The sequence below is a fragment of the Falco rusticolus genome, chromosome 12 (assembly GCF_015220075.1).
Source record: "Falco rusticolus isolate bFalRus1 chromosome 12, bFalRus1.pri, whole genome shotgun sequence".
Lineage (NCBI taxonomy): Eukaryota > Metazoa > Chordata > Aves > Falconiformes > Falconidae > Falco > Falco rusticolus.
In genome coordinates this window covers 15,114,205-15,132,190 of record NC_051198.1, presented here as the reverse complement: position 1 = coordinate 15,132,190, position 17,986 = coordinate 15,114,205, and the positions used below count along the sequence as shown (strand labels likewise).

The 17,986-nt window shown below is 39.9% G+C and overlaps 1 long non-coding RNA gene across 8 annotated transcripts in view; it reads left to right on the top strand.

Annotated features, from left to right (window-relative positions):
- Positions 1-16,604, top strand: part of LOC119156193 — a 70,341-nt gene extending 53,737 nt beyond the window's left edge. For all 8 annotated transcript variants that reach the window (XR_005107011.1, XR_005107013.1, XR_005107017.1 and 5 more), the window contains one exon: positions 1,986-16,604. This is a non-coding gene — a long non-coding RNA (uncharacterized LOC119156193). The remainder of the gene's footprint in view (positions 1-1,985) is intronic.
- Positions 16,605-17,986: the final 1,382 nt, after the last annotated feature.

The window sequence follows — 17,986 nt, the reverse complement described above, 5'->3', positions numbered from 1 at the left end:
CCTTTTCTTCATTCTGGATGCATATGTTGATAGTAGAGTTAGTAGCGGTGTAAAGATCCAGAAGTTTAGGAGCTTCTAGCAAAACTTTAATATTGTGGTTTTAGGTTATCTGCGAATAATGTGAAATATGAGACTGTTTTGCCATGATTCAGAAATTAAAAATGGGAGTGTGGGCTAAATGCATCAGATGAAGTGTTCATAATGCATAATTCAAGTATCGGAAAGACAATATTCCCATCAGTTTCGAAAGATTGGTCGTATCTGTTTTGGTTTGCCTTCATCTCTTTTTTTTTTTTTTTTTTTTTTTTTTTCCTCTTTGCCTTTTCTTTTTATGTAACTGCTGTCATCACTAGATATATAACAGCTTTCAGCTCTAAAGAAATAACAGTAATCCTCGCCCTACATATCAATAACCTTTGGTCAACAGATTGATTGAATATTTCATGGTATCCATAGTCTTAATTTATGATTGCAGGGTAACTGAGACAGAATCCCTTTAAAATCCTCTGGTGCAGATTCTAATAAAGAATCTCTTTTTTTTTACTAGCACTTCTCTTCTTCAGTGGGAAAATAATCAGCATATTTTATGGGCGCTGATACGTACAATCCCCGTATTCTCAGTGGGGCATTCTTTCTTACAGTGTTAAGAGAAATGACTGCAAACCATGCTTGACAGCTCCATTATGCTTAGATTACCATGGACCAGCATCTTCCAGTTTTCAAACATGTCAGAAATGAACATGAGCATCCTGTTATTACTATGCATGGGAAAAGCACTGAAAAAATAGAGATCTGGGTCAGCAAGTGCACATGGAAAAACACAAATATAAGCATGCAGGTGACTCCTGATTTCTTATTTAAAGTGATTTTTGCAATCATTGCCATAATTAAGAAAACAAGAACAACTCAGTCAGACCCAAAACTTCCACCTGACAGAGTCTTCTGGGGAAGCTACAGAAGCAGCTCACTGCAAGCAGATTTGGGAGCAGTCTTCTGTTATGTTTCAGTTGGCTCTCTAATGGTTACAAATAGGTTTAAAGTTTAACACCCCCTTCAAAATGTGTTAGCATTCACCATTACAGGTGTGGCTGCAGTTCAAGGTATTATTTGCAAACTTGTATTGTAGTCATGCTTCACCATATCCTGATACAATATGAAATGTAGCTGGGAAATATTTCCAAAGTAACAAGGTCATTTTCCTAAAATCGACCACTTTCAATACTGCCTTTTAATTTTCAAGGACTTCTTCCCACAATTAAATAGACATTTTTCAGTGCATTATTTCCCTTGCCCTTCTCCCCACTCTCCATCCTCCCTCAGCACTCAAAAGAAAAGTCAAAGAATAAATGTTTGACTAAAAAATGTCCATCTGCAGCCAACAGAATGAAAACTACACTGATTTTTGTGACAACTTATGACCTCTGGTCCTGGGGTGCACCGCTGCAGGGACAGTGAGAAAGGAAAACGTTGTTCACTGCCTCTCCTTGATTTTTCAACCAAACACTCTTTATGGATTTGGGAGGTTCCCCCAGGCAGTAAACCTCCAGAAATGTCCACCTCCTGTCCATGTATTTGTCAGGTAAGGATGGCTCCCCGAACAGTTCAAAATTTCTTGCTTGCATATTTACCGGTGGCTAGTCTAGTAAACATTTGTTCAGATGTTCTGTGTTACTGTATTTCAGTGCCTTGTACAAATAGGAAGAGCAAGTGAATTTTGATCAGACATACAAAGATTACAGCAGTGACTGCAATCACTCTTCCTTTATCATTGCCGTGTTTCTACCACTGACATAGGAAGTGTGGTGGGGATAATCATCATGTATAAGCTGGGGCTCAAACCACTGGTGTTTGAGGCCCATTAGAGCACCAACCTGAAAGATCCCATAGTTAGGAACAGAGACTGAAGATCCAGGGCCTCAGCAATGCTCAGAATTTTGGTAGAGCCCCAGGTAGCAGCGTTCACATGTTCATCTTTTGACCCATAGTGAGGCTGATGCACAGAGCCCCGTGAAAGACAACCTGACCTCAACACACCTGGATCTGTGGCTTCCTCATCTGGGCTGCCAGGGCGGAGTGACCAGCCTTGAGCCTCAGCAGCCAGAAATCATCACGAGAGCAGAACAGCTGGTGTGTGCTACCCAAACCCACATCTTGGGAACCAGCAGGAGCCCTCAGCTGAAACATGGATGCTTATTACAGCAGGACCCTGCCACATGTGTCCCTGGCTGGGCTCCTTGGCAGCTCTGCAGTGACAGCAGATAGCTGGGCTGTGTAACTGGCCCCAGGAGAAGGTTAATCCTCTCTGTTCAAACAGCTGGATGCACAGTACCGGCACTGTACTTGGAACAAAAGAGGAAAAAGAGCAAAGGGTTTAATCTGTTCTGACACAGCAGAGTCCTTTTATGTTCAGATGGCAACTTGTTGATGAAGAGGGCTACTGCAGAGTGATGACTTCTCACTCCTTTAATTTTACCTATAATTTTTGATTCATGTGTGATTTCAATAAATTAAAGAACAGTACTGCTAATCCAAGGAAGGCACATTTTTTTCCACACAGTGCTGTCTGACCTTTTGTGCTGAATATCAGTAACTGAATATATATCCAATACACCATCTTTTTAGAATTTAGAGAAGACAGATTTTAGAAGTTTAATATCTCTATCATCAGTAATATGTGTCAAATAATGCCTGCCTATACTAAGTTAACCTAAATTCTTCCTCCAGAGTAAATCCTGTTCGCTAAAGAAGACCACTTCTACCTCCTTTCCTCCAATATACAGGATTGCAAATCTTTATCAGTTCATTACAGATAAAAGAGTCACTTGCTTCTGAAGCATCACAGATGTGCAAGAGAAAGTACTGAACATGATAGACCATTGGTGCCTAACAGGGAATGAAACAAAAGATAGGCTTAATTGTAAAAGCTTGGGAGCCAACAGATTTGGCATTTCTACTGAGATGTATCAATTCTCACCCAACCTTTCATTTCTGTGACTGTAAAAGGGTTTTTTGCTAATAACTTCCATGGCAACAGAATCAGGCTGCTGATGTCTTTTGACTCAGTTTCCCAGTCAATAAAATAAAAAGGCCTGTACCTCTTTCATGGGTGTATAAACACACTAATGCTGGCCCTGCATGCTGAGAGCCGTGTATTTGATTCCAGAGTGTTATTGAAACTGATTGATGCAACTCATTACCGGGCTGTAGGCCAGACCAGCTTTTAAGTCCTTTCCATGGCAGCAAATTTGGGCCGTATAATAAACACAGCCATGCTTATAAGCAGATCTGTCATAAATATAACACATCTGTGATCACAAAAGCATAAGTTTATAGAGCAAAGCAGAAGGAGCAGTGAGGTGGAGGGACTGGACCCTTGCCGATGTTGGTGGTAAGCCCTGGTCAGTAGGGCACATGTCCTTGTCCCATGCGAGGGCAGACCTCTGCATTGCTTTCCTTGCTCTCAGACTGCTGCTGTGTCTGCTGAAACATCTAAGCAGAAACATGTCTGCATGATTGTGCATGAAGGTACACACTTATCCATGGGTGGATTGCAAAGGGGCTTGAAGGGAATGCAAGCACTCAGATCACATTGTAATACAAGTTCTCCATATATGATTCAGCTGATGATAATTTCTTCTTTGTTGGGGTTATTTACATATTCTACTCAGTTAAAAGAAAAAAAAAAAAAAAAAAAAGAAACCACAAATCCTTTCAAAATTTAAACAAGTTTGAAATAAACAAGGCCAAGATAAAACTCATATTCAAAGATCTTGGCAGGAAATTCATGTGGGGTAAAAGACTGTTAGTTCACCCTGTCTCACTTTCCAAAACATTTTTATTACTGCATTACTTTTCCCATTTTCCATATCTTTGCTCCTGAACAATGTAGTTTAAAGAGTGGAATCTAGTTTATTTCAGCCCTGGGGCCCCACCCTGTCATGTTTCATTACATCAGTTTCTATAATCATCATATATATTTTTCAGCCTCATCTTACACAAACCGCTCTCTCTTGCTATTTACATTTTAATGTCCACTTCAGCATCTGCAAGTTTCTTTCAACCTTCTACTGCCTGTATTTATGTAGGACCTCCAAATATTGTTGCTGCACCATGGGAAATTCAGTGGCACAGAAATGGAACTGTGACCTTGTCCCAGAGCTGACACAGTACGGAAATCTGACCTTCACTTACTCTGCCACAGAGGGGCTCGCTGATGGTGAAGCTTTAGCAGTTCTCAGCACAAGCAATAGCCGAGTTTTTCTACTCCTGTGTGACACAGAGCTCAGCTATAAAAAAATCTGCCATCTGCTGAAAGGTCATGCTCTGATTTAACATCCCTGAGGACTACTTTTTCCATTCAAGCTATGCCTACATCGCTAAAGGCACCTGTCTCAGGGAGCTATCCTGAGCAGCCAGGCATAGTACTGTAGACTGGCTCTTATCCTTACTGCACAGCACGGCCAGCTTTTGGAGAAACCTCAGCTTATTTTTTCACCTACTATGAGCCCCATATATTCATGAGTCCTCTGTGTGTACACCTTTGGGATAATTCTATTTGCATCTGTGATTTATCAATCCAAAGTGCCTGAAACATTATGGCATACCAAATGCATGGGTTTTATACCATGATATCAAGCACGTGTGATGTGGAACATAGCATAAGAGGGAGAGTGGGAAATGGGGGGGCAAGGCCTGCTGAGGTAATGATGAAAGACTATGTGCAGCAGAAAGAGCCAAGTCTGTTGTGGAGGGGTCCAAACTGCTGTCCAGCAAACAGTCACAAAGACAATTAAGGGCCTGGAGCATCTCCTCTGTGAGGAGAGACTGAGAGAGCTAGGACTGCTCAGCCTGAGACAAGAAGGCTCTTGAGGAGATCTTATCAATGTATATAAATACCTGAAGTGAGGGTGCAAAGAAGAGAGAGCCTCAGTGGTGCCCAGGCGACAGGCACAAACTGAAACTCAGGAGGTTCCCTTTGAACATCAGGAAACTCACTTTGACTGTGAGGGTGATCAGGCACTGGCACAGGTTACCCAGGGAGGTGGTGATGTCTCCATCTCTGGAGATATTCAAAAGCCATTTGGAGATGGTCCTGGCCAACCTGCTTTAGGTAGCCCTGTTTGAGGAGGTGGGTTGGACAAGATGACCTCCAGAGGTGCCTTCCAACCTCAACCACTCTGTGATTTTGTGAAACCTTTACCAGGATTGAATTATCTGAAAACACTAAAAGGTACCTTTTTATGTTCAAAAGAATTTAGTTTTCTAGGCATGTAGTAGAAATAATGATGCTTATTAAAGATGAACCAATTCAAATGATTTAAAGTACATAATTCAGTGAAGAAGGCTGAAATTGTACTCTAAAATTTGAATGTGACAGAGAATATGTAAGTTAGAAAGTTTTCAGGGGAATTCACAAGTCTGTTCAAAGCTCATATTTTTCATCTGTTGGGCTCAACGTACCTGGCTAAAATTAGGACTGATTTTTCTTCACCTCTGATATAACAAGACATATTTCATTAAAGTAAAAATTGAAAGTCTTACCAAAGAAGAGTGATGACTCCACAGTTGCAGCAAAAAAATATTTTAAAATCAAGGCATGAACGCCTATCTCAATTTTGTAGCGAAAGATGGAGCTTATCAGAAAAAAAATTTGGTAATCAATTTAGTCTTTTGCAAGGAAAAGAAAGAAGAGAATGAAGGAAATGTAAATAAAAAGCACAACCACTTAGCACTGATTGTGCTGGTAAGACTTTTCTCTGTGATGCTCCATACCTGTCAGCACCTCTTTAAATGTGAAAAATAAGAAGAGTAGTGTGTTTTTTAAATGCTTAAACTACACTTTATTTTATCTTTCTGTGGAGGTGCAAAGTTTGACGGCACTCTCTTCCCACAGGCTGCAGGATTCATGCCAAAACCCTCCTCCACATGGTAGAGAGTATTTCAGCTGCTTTTACTGAAATCAGCACATTTCCTTTAAAGCTGCTGTGGCCTTTAATTGAGATATCTCCTTTTTTTATTTTGTTTTTGTTAAGCTGACACAAAGGGCAGAACTTCAGATCACTGTATGAGAAACTTCCCAGTTTCTCCTGAAATAGTTTTGTAGTCAGCACACTATCTCAGTATGTGCAGCAGTATACATCCATCTAGCTAGTCATCCATTGATTCCTAACATTCTTTTAGCTTTCTACCCATACATACCATACACATCTACTACCTGGTTCACCCATTTATTCCTGTAAAGAGGCATTCATCATAAGAAATCAAAGTGTGTACCGATGTTCCTCTCCTATATTCACTGCCCCACAAAGCTGTGAATATTGGGCAGCTTGACTGAGGTCTGTGATTTAAGATTTCATGAGCTAAGTAATGTAAACCCTGATACTATGCAGCCTGAGAATCAGTTTCAGGTTATCTCTCCTCTCTGTTTCCACTGGGCAGCCTCAGTGATGTTAAAAGTTTTCCTAATATCCGTTTTCTAAGTGAGGTGCCACAGGGCTAGTTAAGAGCTGTTGATGGGAAAAAGGTTTGAAAATAAGACATAGGACACACAGCTAAGCAGTGTACAAATCCCTGCTTCAAGACAGCTAGCCAGGATTCAAAGTTGCAAAGACAAGTACTGGTGATGAGCAGCTGGCTAACATCATATACAAAGTTGTGGAAAAGAAGCCTCTTTTAGTGAAGCACTCATTTTAGAGCATGAGGATCACCAGGCCAGTACAGAGCTAACAAATCCCGATGAAGGACCTAAAAGGAAAACAGTGCAGCAAGCATTCATAGATGCAGTAGCTCAACCTAAAAGCAACTAAAACCTTGATGCTACTCCAGAAACACACTTCTGTGAGCACAATGAAGAACCATTTCCCTTAAACTGAATCAATCTGTTCTTACATCAAAACTAAACAGTGTAATTCCCAGAATTACTCTTTTTATCAATCTGTTGTACTGTCCATTGTCTACTTAGCAGGTTCTCCAGCCCTCCACTGTCAATTTACTTCAACACGTTTAAAGAAATTCTATACATATATTCATAAAATCCAGTTTTCAATCAAATGCATGTGGTGAGATGGAAGATATTTAAAATGCAAAATCAGAAGTGGTTCATATTTTCTGCAGAAATAACATGAGATCTGAATTTAAATCTAGCTTTCAGTCATAAATCATCCTTGTGATACAACACAGTGAACTGTACTGTCACAGCTGAATGTCTGTACCACTGGGAAGAACCTGAAATACAAACCTGGATCTGAAATACAAATCTAGACACAGGTGTGTATCTTAAACCTCTGTTGTCTTCTTACTGGCCAAGAAGCAAGAACAAGTCAACTGATAAAGATAAAATGATAAACAAGAATTGTAGTTCAACACAGAAATCCTTTCGATTTTAGTATTTTCATGTTTTTAGTATGTCTAGCACTAACTCCTACTGCACTTTTGATAGTAAATCATACCTATTACTTCTCAGAGGCATCCATCCAGGTTTTCCTGCTAGGCTCCCTTCTTTACAACTGATGTCTCTCTCAGACCCATGCCCTTAAAGCACGGATATTCTTCACAGCTGGGGTGAAACGCATTTCCTCTTTGTTATTCAAGAATGAGGGAACACTGAAATGTTTGGCTACATTTTTGCATTTCTGGAAACAGCAGAAATGCCTGGGAAAGAAGATAATTATGGGAGATTAATTGTGGAAGAGGGGGAAATGCATTTGCTGAACAGTGATGTTGACAAGGATAAGAATGCACAAGGGAAGAAATCAACAGTCAGTAAAAACTGGTGCTTGAGCATGCAGTCGAATACAGGGGCAAAGGTGTTTACTCCATTACCTAAGATTGTTATTCAAATGACCTTAATTTTTTCCAAGTTTATGCTTATCAAAAGGAGGAGCAGTATGCCATGTTGACAGCTACTGAGGCAATCTCAAGAAATGTGGGCTGAGAGAATAGTCATACATTCCTCCAAGGAAGGATTTTGTTGTAGTGGTTTCAAATATTTATTTCTTAGATGGGACAAATTTTTCAGTAATAGACTTTCTTGGAAGATTAGGGCCCACTTCCTTTTGTTTATAAATTCATGTGCTCTGTTGTCGGAAAGGACCACTATAATCACCTAGTTTGAAAATTTCTGTGCAGAGGCCATGGCATTTTTTTCCTAGAGACTGGACTAAAAGGTGCCCAAAACCAAAGCTTTTCCTGAAAGACTCTATGCAGTGGCAAATCTATCACCTCCACCATGGAAAATCTTCCAATGCTTAATTAACCTTAGTGTTCAAAAATGTGTTTTATTTCGAGCTTGAATTTCTATGACTTCCAGCAAATTGGATTTCAATATATCTCTGCCTGAAAAACTGCAAATCTTCACATTATCAAAGCTTTCCATGTCTAAGGACCTCAAAAAAATAGTCACGTATTTCTTCAATCTTTGCTTTGCTAAACTGCATAGAATAAACTTCTTGAAGTTCACATGGGAAGAGTTTTTCCAGCCCTATTCTTTGGGGCTCTTCTTTAAGTGTAAAGGCTTTGTAGCTAAAAGTGATTTCAAAGGGGCTGGCAAACACTGAGTATTCTCTTACTAGCAAGCAGTAATCACAGGGTGCACTGAAAATTTCAAGAGTCCACCTTGGGCATCCCTAGGTGCTAGTGACCTTCTCCTGTTAGACTGCAAGCCCTGTATCAAACTGTAAGTAGGAGCCGTGGCTGGGGAGAGAAACCTCCAGCTGACAGACATTAGTTGTGGTAGGATTTGCTTGCCTAAACATGGGTGTGTAATCCTGTTCAGATTGCTAGGACACATCCCACGTGGTCCCAGGCGCTCTTCTAAAAGGTTTGGGTTTCTTGTATGTTCTGTGCCATATCTACCAGTCCCAAGCAGCTGAATCCAGTTCCTTAGGATACTTGAAATAGCACCTGATTTTTTAATTTCTCTGTTAAATGAATTGAATCTCACCTTCTGCATCATGTCAGAGTAATTCAGAGAAATTATGAGATTTAACAGCATCCTTAGAATTTTGTCATTCTGAAGGGTCTATGCCGATGATGAATTTTGCCAGGAAAATATACCAAAACAATCAACCAAAAGGAGTAGAGTTGTACCTATAAATTATTTTACTAGTGAAGTTTTTGCTTGGTGATAATCTCTATTAACTATTGTGTTTTCAGCTCTGCTAGTGAGAGTTTTAATCCACTGTTCATTCCATTTTTCAGGTCACAGTGTGCCCTGTTCATTCCATTTTTTTTCCTCTCAAGATACTATGTAGCACTAAATCAAATTCCCTGCAGAAATCAAACAAATCCATTGTATCAATAAAGTGATTTTCACTAACCTGACTTGCAATTTTGTAATTCTTCTAAAAGAATAAAGATTTGTTTGACAAGGCCTACTTTCCACAAAACTAAGTGGCCTGGTATTATTTATGTTTTTATTTTATGATGCTTCATTAATAAAGTCCCCAAATAATTGTTCCATTAACTTAGCCATCACTGAATCAGCCTAGGTGATCTACTGTTCACCCATCTATCTCCTTTTTCCCTTTTAACATATCTAAATCATATAAATGGCAGTCCTCCAGCATTTTAGTCTATTTTTTTTTTCTTTTTCAAGAGATATTAGATATTAACATAAGCTGTTTACAAAACTCCATAGCTTGTTTACTACTCTTGCAGAAATTATCTTAACCTACTGATTTTAAAATGTTTATTTTCAACACATGCTGTTTAATACTAGCCCTTCTTGTGGCGAATGAGCCTTATTGCCTATTTCCATTGTTGCATAAGCCAGGTAAATCTCTCTGCTTCAACCTAGACCTTCCCAGGCAAGAACAAAAATCAGTGCTGAGAAAAACAGTTTATGCATGTACACGATGGATATAATTCTGAAGTTTCTCAGGGACCAGGGACCATTCTTGCGGTTTCCCTGTTGTCTTTCAGGTCATCACTGCTTCTGAAAACACTTTCACAAGATTAACGGTATCATAGCCAAGCACTGTGCACCGACATGTATTCTGTTCTCTTGTACCTAAGGCATAGGACTCTGAATTTAATATTCTGGATTGCATTCATATCTCTCTGACTAGCGTGGAAAACATCATTGTCTCAGCTCATTTTAACTCCTTGTGCTCATTTCCTCTCTCATGTTTTTTTCTGAGTGTACATTCAGCTGTAAACTCTGGGAAACGAACTGTCTTGTGTAGTCAGTAATACCTACAGAGCTCCTATTAAAATTAGGGCCTTAATGTGGTACCGCCACACAAATAATTGATCATACCAACGACTGGCTGATAGGACAGGCTGGTGGTGGTATAACTCAGATGAAATCCTTTACATCCTTGCAGCTTTCATCTCATCAGAGAGCTCTTGAAACACCACAGCCAGTTGGTTACAGAGAACATGTATCCCAGCTGCATGTTTGAAATTTTAATTAGAATGTAAAGCAGATGCCAGCTATTTATTGTTCTGGGCAATGATTTCTATCTTCCAACAGCAACCTAAATACAAAGTGTTTTACAAAACCCAACCACATCTGTAATTCATTATTTCAAATTTATTTCTTCCCCTCTTTCTTGTGCCATCTCATGTATAGCTTTTTTTCCTTTCCCTTTTTTCTCTCTAAGTGGAAAACTGAATGCAATGCTTTATGTATAAATTATATATATAAGAAATAAAAATGGTGTATATGCATTTATAGTTACCAACTTAAGCTATAACAAATCCTTCTTCCCCAGCATCTCAGCTGCACTCTTCCCTTTCCCCTATACTGCCCCATGGTGCAGGAACAGGCACTTCACCCAGGGTATTTTTAAGGAGCCTCCGCACCCAGTAACGTGGCTCAGCAACAAACCTTTAGAAATAAAGGACTGTGTAGGCAAGCAAAATTGTTGCACATGTGAAAATCAAAGATGGCAGATACAAATATGTGTGTGAGATGAGTGTGAAGGCCCAATCTGGAGGTGACAGGAGAGGCACTGTACAGCCAAACACTGATTTCTCAGAAAACACACAACAGTGTGCTGCAAAGGGGATTTTAGACCTTGAACCTCTAAAAAAGGTTTCAAGAAATCTTTTATCAAGAAAAGTCCCACTTAAAACCATTTAAGTGGGACTCATAATGTTACCACGACCTCTTCAGGATACAGAACTAACCTTCTATGTCTTAAAATGTTTTTTCTCTCAGATTTCTCTCTTCTAGCCCTTTGGCTTCAGCCGTATTTGCTTCAACTCACTACCTTGATGGACACAGTAGGCTACATGCAAAGGTGATGTTTTAAGTATAGAGGGTGTGAGCGGAACATAATAGTGGCAGGCTGTGATGAGTCTAAGAACTCATCTGTACAACCTCATTCATTTTGAAGAGCTACTGACATTGGTGTCATTACTTGCACAGTCCAAATATTCACCAATGTTATGGCTGCGCATTCCAGGCCAGGACAGAGACATCGTTCTGCCTTCTTACCCATGCTGAGAATTGCTTTGATATAAAATAGTCACATTCAGTAAAAATGATTGTTCAGATAAATAAAACTGTCAGACTCTGTATCCCCATAGCATCAAGACAGCCCAGTCACTTCTGTGGGCTGTCTCAGTGCCCGGTTCTTAAGACCATTGAATATACCAGCCTTAAACTCCTTTTAAGTTGCTGGTGTGCTTCAATCTTAACATGTAACATCTGTAATCCTACACTCCTGTACAAATTCTGTCTAGAATATTAATTTCTAGCATTGCAGCTCTAGCAGTATGTTTGCAATGTGAATAAAGATCAGTGATTTACAATGCCAAAACTGATCAGATGTATTTTGATGACAGAATGATTCACTGTATTTTTTTTTCTCAAAAGCTTTTAAAATATATATGAGTTATCTACTGATTCGAAACACAATTCAGAAGTCATAACTATGGGGAAAATAATGGCGTTTTTTGTTCAATTTATGAAGTAGCAACAGCAAGTTCTTAGAGAATTCCCAAAACAAAGGGGGAAAAAAGAAAAAAAAAAAAAAAAAGGCTGTTAACCAGACACTACATGGATGGATAAAGCCTCAAACAGTGTCATGTTGATAAGAAGGACTGAAACGAGTAGAAAGGAAAAGAAAGGTACCTCTGCTAAACAAAGCGTGATATAAAATTGATATGGCATGTCCCAGTGAACATTCAAGGCTCTCCTTGTACGGTGCTTGGAACAGCTGAAATTAAACATTACAGGTTACCAGAAATGCTAAATACAGTGGCTGGCTTAGGAAACTCCTATACTGGAAAAGTTGCAGAATCCTAAAACCTAGACCAGACGGAGCAAGACTGGGGTATTGAGCAGGACAGGCTATGGTGGGAGCTGGAAGGAACATGAGTATATTCTGGCTTCAGAACACGTTTAACCCAGTATTCTGCCTTCAACACTGTTCCCTAGCAGAAACCCAGGAAAAGCCAGACCAGGAAAAGCAAGGATGATACTTTCTACTCTAATACTTGTCTATGGATTTCCTGTGCATTTTGTGATTTCTTTATTTAGCAACCACCAATTAATATCTCCACCAAGTTCCTCTCCCATCTTCCACTGAGCCTGTGTAAATTGTTTCTACCTGTGATACCCTTGGGCAAGGAGTCCCTTGCATGGAGAAGCTCTGATCACGGAGAAGCACTTACTCTTGGCATTGCACTAGCACATGTTTTCATAACACCTTTTATCAAGGAAGAGGTGTTTTAATCTTCCACAGTCACGCAGAAATTCCTAAGAGTGGAATGCTGTAAGAGATGCAGATTGAATCAGATGAAACACTACAGAAGTCACAAATGCACGTCTCTACCTCACTAACAGCTCACAGCATTAGTAATGCTAACAACCCAAATAACTTCATGCTTTTGGAGACTAACACAGCTTTATTCTTCACTTTCCTTTGACATTTGAAAAACTCAGCAAGCTATAAGGCCCGAAGCAAATTACCTTGGAACTGGAATGGGGCATCTCCGCCTGGTCTGTCGTTATCACAACCAAAAATGGCTGTCAGCAAAATCATTTTCCCCCGCTCAGTGAATTGCACTGCTCCATTTCTAGGGTCAGTGATCTCAGTGAGGGGAAAGCTAATTGCTGGTAGCTACCACCAGAGATAAGACACATACCCCAGCAAGTAACCCAGTATGTATCAAATAGGCAGAGAAAGAGAGAGAACCCAGTCAGCATCAAATCATGAAATCCTATGACTCCTCTATATCTACAAAATACTCAGTTGATTCACTTGCAGTGCCCTGCCTTAGACAGCAGAGTCTTAGACAGGTAAAATATTGCGCAGACATAACACAGCAAAAATGACTGCATGTCTTTTTAGCTGAACTTGATAAATCCAGTTAGCTGACAGATGAAGGCAAATAGTTCTGGCAACATCAGCACAGTCTGACAGCAGAGCAAGTAATTTTCATTTAGCTCCTTGCAAATGGTCTCAGTCTCAGTGGGCATCATGACTGTATGAAGATGCCCATTCATTCCAGCTATAACAATATTGCCCTAAAGCAAAGTTGGTTTTCAGCAGTTAGTTTGACTTCCACTTAACCTCTTCCTAATACCAATAGTTTGGAACCATTTAGTGAAAGCAAAGTCATGTATAGCAATTGTATTTCTCCCATGAAGAAGATAAAATATGTTTTCACATTCAATCTTAAACAATAATAACGGAAGATTATGACCTTTTATAGATGAGGCAAAGGAGCAATTAAATAAATCAATAAAAGTTTAAAAAAAAGACAGAAACCCCACCCAAACTAAGTCCAGACTGATATGAAACCCATGTCTATAAAGTGACTAAAGCACATAGACTCTACAACTTAGCAGGATCTGTGAGTATCAGATCACATATTATCCACTGGCACAATGAGATCCAAATATCAGAAAAGCACAAGCTGTGGATGGTTTAGTCCTGCAGTGAGAATATACCCTTAAATACAATAGACCAAGTACTATACCAGGAATTTTTTAAAATGTTTTTTAAAAAAACTGGTATGGTGACCAGGGCACGTGATTACAATGGCCAGATGTGGTGCATCAATAAAAACTACCAGAATATTAGGATTTTCCAGTATATGGAGGGTAGAGGGTGAGGCTAATTTGCCATAAAAGAGATTAAAAACTCGGTCATGGGGGTATGGAAATGAAACTGCATTACTAAAACAAATTGCTGTTCACAGAAGTATCTGGCCAGAAGTAATTTTTAAGGCAGGGCTAGGAATTGGGAGCCAGGTCAGAGCCCGGACCAGAGGAATGAATAGCTCTGCTGAACCAAGCATAGATATTGCAGCAGCCCTGGAAATATTTTCCATTTAACAGGACATCGTAGTGACCCACACCACCCCCAGCAGGATCTGTGCCTTTGGCTTGAGAACAGCTTCTGTCTCACTGTTGCTTTTCCAGCAGTTTGGTTAGAAAAAAGCTTGCAGGGATGTGTATTACTTCTTGTGTTACCAGTACTCAGGTTAAACCTATGCGTTTCCAGCTTGTTCTGTTGACTCAACATGCTCTCAACCTTTCCCTTCAAGAAACCTCAACCACAAAAGCAAGAGCAAGGAACTTGAGGGTACCACCTTGAAGTGGCTACAAATAACTTGTTCATCTGTTTGTGCAGCAGCCTGAGAGCTCTTGAATCCCATTGAGATGATTAAGGACTCGGCACCTCAGAACATCCACCTTGCATGCATCGCAGGCTGGGAAGCAAGGGCCGCTGAAGATACCTCTGAGGATGCTGTCTTATGTTTTTTTACTCCCAGCTTTCTCAGACATTAAGAAGGGTAATACTGAAAGTTGTGAAACTTACTAAGCTTTACAGAGCTCTTTGAGAACCTCAAACAAAAGTACTACACTGGCAAAGAGGACGATTTATGCTTGTTGCCTGTACTGCTGGAGCAAGCTTGCGTAAGGCTGCTCACAAGCATGAGGGTGTTCAGAAGTTAATACAGGAGGAATACTCCAAAACCATCACTCACAGACTCTGAGTCCCATCCCCCTTATATCACTGCCAGTGCAGAATAACTCAGATGACCTGACCGGAATGGAAGTGTAAGTAGAAAACAATTTGGTCCCTGAATCAGCCAAAATACCAGCTCTGTCTTCAAACATCCATAGCCCTGATGAGTGTACTGTCTATAATTGGATGAAAAGAGAGCCATATTGCCATGTGAAGCCTGACATGCCCACTGATAGAATTCTGCTCTCACAGTGCCCTGTTGCTCCAGGCAGGCTGCAGCTCCACCAGCAGCTGTGCAGGAGGTATCCCCTGCAGCAGCCTGGGGTTTGGTGGCTTGCTTTTCTTGTCTTTATTACACAGCGCCACTCATTAAACCTAAGATGCAAACAAATAGATTATTCTTATTACATCAATTATACATTCCCTAATGGAGCCAGAGAGAGAGCAGCTGCCAGGAAACCCTTTCTTTGCAAAGACCATGCAGCAGCTTTGTTTCAGAGTTTCTTTCTCTCTTAGATATTATTTCTTTATGAGAGTTCTCTATTCTGTGTTAGTAGTGATGCCTGGCTAGCTGATTGCTAGGGCAGAAGTTACTTTAATTCATATTACTCCAGAGTTTCTGGTTCCTTCCAGTTGAGAATATCCATGTCTATCCATATTTTTGCTTTCTGGAGCTAGTCTTGCAAAACTGATGCATCTCAATGAACCTGTTTCCTTGATAGCCTCACTGACTTCGGTATTATTACATGAGTAATGTAATCTTATTCATGTGCTCAAGCCTTATGAAAAGAACTACCTGAGTTACTGGTGCTACAGTGTGCTTTGCTCTTACATCGTTGCTCAGGCAATAAGAAGGGATGAGGAGGGCATCCAGACATCATATTGTATGCTTTCCTGCATTTTTTGCCTTTAGCATTCTGTGGCTACCCAGGCTACAGAAAGGTAGATCTGCCGCCTGGTATTTGGGAACATTGTGGGATGGTATGGTAAACACACCATCTCGGGAGCCTGGGGGTGGTGGTGGGGTGATAAGCAGACAGAAAGAGAGTTTGGTTTACTCCACACACAGGACACCTGCCTGTATGGATGGAGATAAGAAAATGTTCTGCATCCTTCAAATGATGCTAAACATTGCCTGTTTCATTCCCAGTGCAACCAGGAACCCCAATAAGAACAATTTGCTGTGTAAGCCATAACCACACCGCTAAGACAGAATGCCTCCCAGCATCCCTATGGGAAGTGGTTCTGTGTAAAAAACCCTACCATGGAGCAGAGTCCACAAGAAAAGTGCACCTCATAGGCCATAGCTACTAAAGACACTTGATGTGTGCCTCAAAAATGCCATTGTACTATCAAAAGCAGTGTGAACTGAAGGCTTAGTTAAGCTTGAGGTCCTTTGAAAATCTAGTTTTAAACTAGAAACATTTCAAATCATTCAGTTTTCACACACCCCCAATACATAATACAGTTATTCTTACTTGTTGGCTTCTAAAATGGTTACCAAATAGTGGCAAACATACTCATCATTTGGAACCCAATTTATCTTTTTCAGAAGGGTGAAGGTAAAAGATGTTTGTGATTTTTCATTATCTAACGTATGCAGTGACTAACTTTCTCCATATTTTCTGTCTTCTTTTGATGTATCTTGGTATCTCCATTAAATTTTATGGAATCATTCACATATTGCTTCCATTTTTTCTTTCCTCTTTCTACACCTGGTTCTCACTCTAGGACAAACAACTCTTCTGCCACAGTGGGATCAAAAGACCTGCAACTAACAAGCAAAAAAAATAAAAAGTTTGAATAAAATAAGCTTTGCAAGGCTCAAGATAAAGGACATATGAATTTAAATCTGTCTTCAACTAAGCATATAATTACTTTGTTCCCTTGCTTTGCTACTGATCCTAAATAACACTAAATCCTCCCAGTTACAATTTTCCATAAAACAAAGTGGGATTTTTTTATTATTTTCTCCAGTATCAATGTGACTTTGCAAGATTGTGAAAAGACTGCTGATCTGCCCTGAATAGAACATAACTTGGCAAAAAACCCTCGGGTGATTGCTCAGGGTCCTTATCACTTTGGTTGTTTTCCTCAAGATCATATACTTTGGCAATTAAGCTAAAAGGAATGATATGGCACAGCTTATTTCTGAAGTATTTAATTTTGGTTTAAACCTGAAACACTATACTCAGCTAAAATCTGCCATTTTCATATTTTCCAACCCACTTGAAAACCCATTTATTTATTTATTTTTAAAAGAAAAATTAACCATCAAAGTGCATAACGTTATAAAGTTCTACATACAAGTATATTATTATAAATATGCATTAGTCAATAATATTTTGAAGATTCTATTTTTAATGTGGGTGTTACATATTCGTTAGAGATCCTCAGCATTCATGTACTTTTTCCACTGTTGGTTTATACGCCAGCAGGAACTGTGGTCAATGCTAAGCACTAGGGATGTGTCCTCTATGCAGAACCCCCCATCTCACCAAATCCTGATTTATCTCACAGAGATTGCAAGGGGATAGGATGTTATTTATGAATTATGACACCCAAAGGGGAGGACACCTTGCTCTTCATAAATCTCCTTGAAGTTACCCTTTATACAAGTCATATTTAGGCAAAAAGGAAAAAAAGAATAAGATTACTTTTATAGACACATGTTTAATTTTATATCCCAAATCCACTGTGGGCTTCCACTCATATGAAACTCCCTGCTTTTTCCCTGAGTGTCTTTGATGTAAAACTTGATCAGGAAGTATTTTTATACGATGGTTATACCAACCCTTTAGACCACCACTGATCCAGACTTTTCCTGAAAAGGAGAATGTGGTTACTGCCCACCTAATCCAGCCTCCTCCCTTCATCCAGCCAGATGGAAAACCAAACTGAGTAATGGATTCAGGTGAAAGCCAAACCTGTAAGTCAAAACCAGAGGTCAGTGGAACTGTTCCTCACCCTGATCACCATGGGGCTCCACAATGCCGTCTGAGGCACAGGAGAAAAGGTGGTAATGATACTCAGCACTGGCAACAGGGATGGGGGTA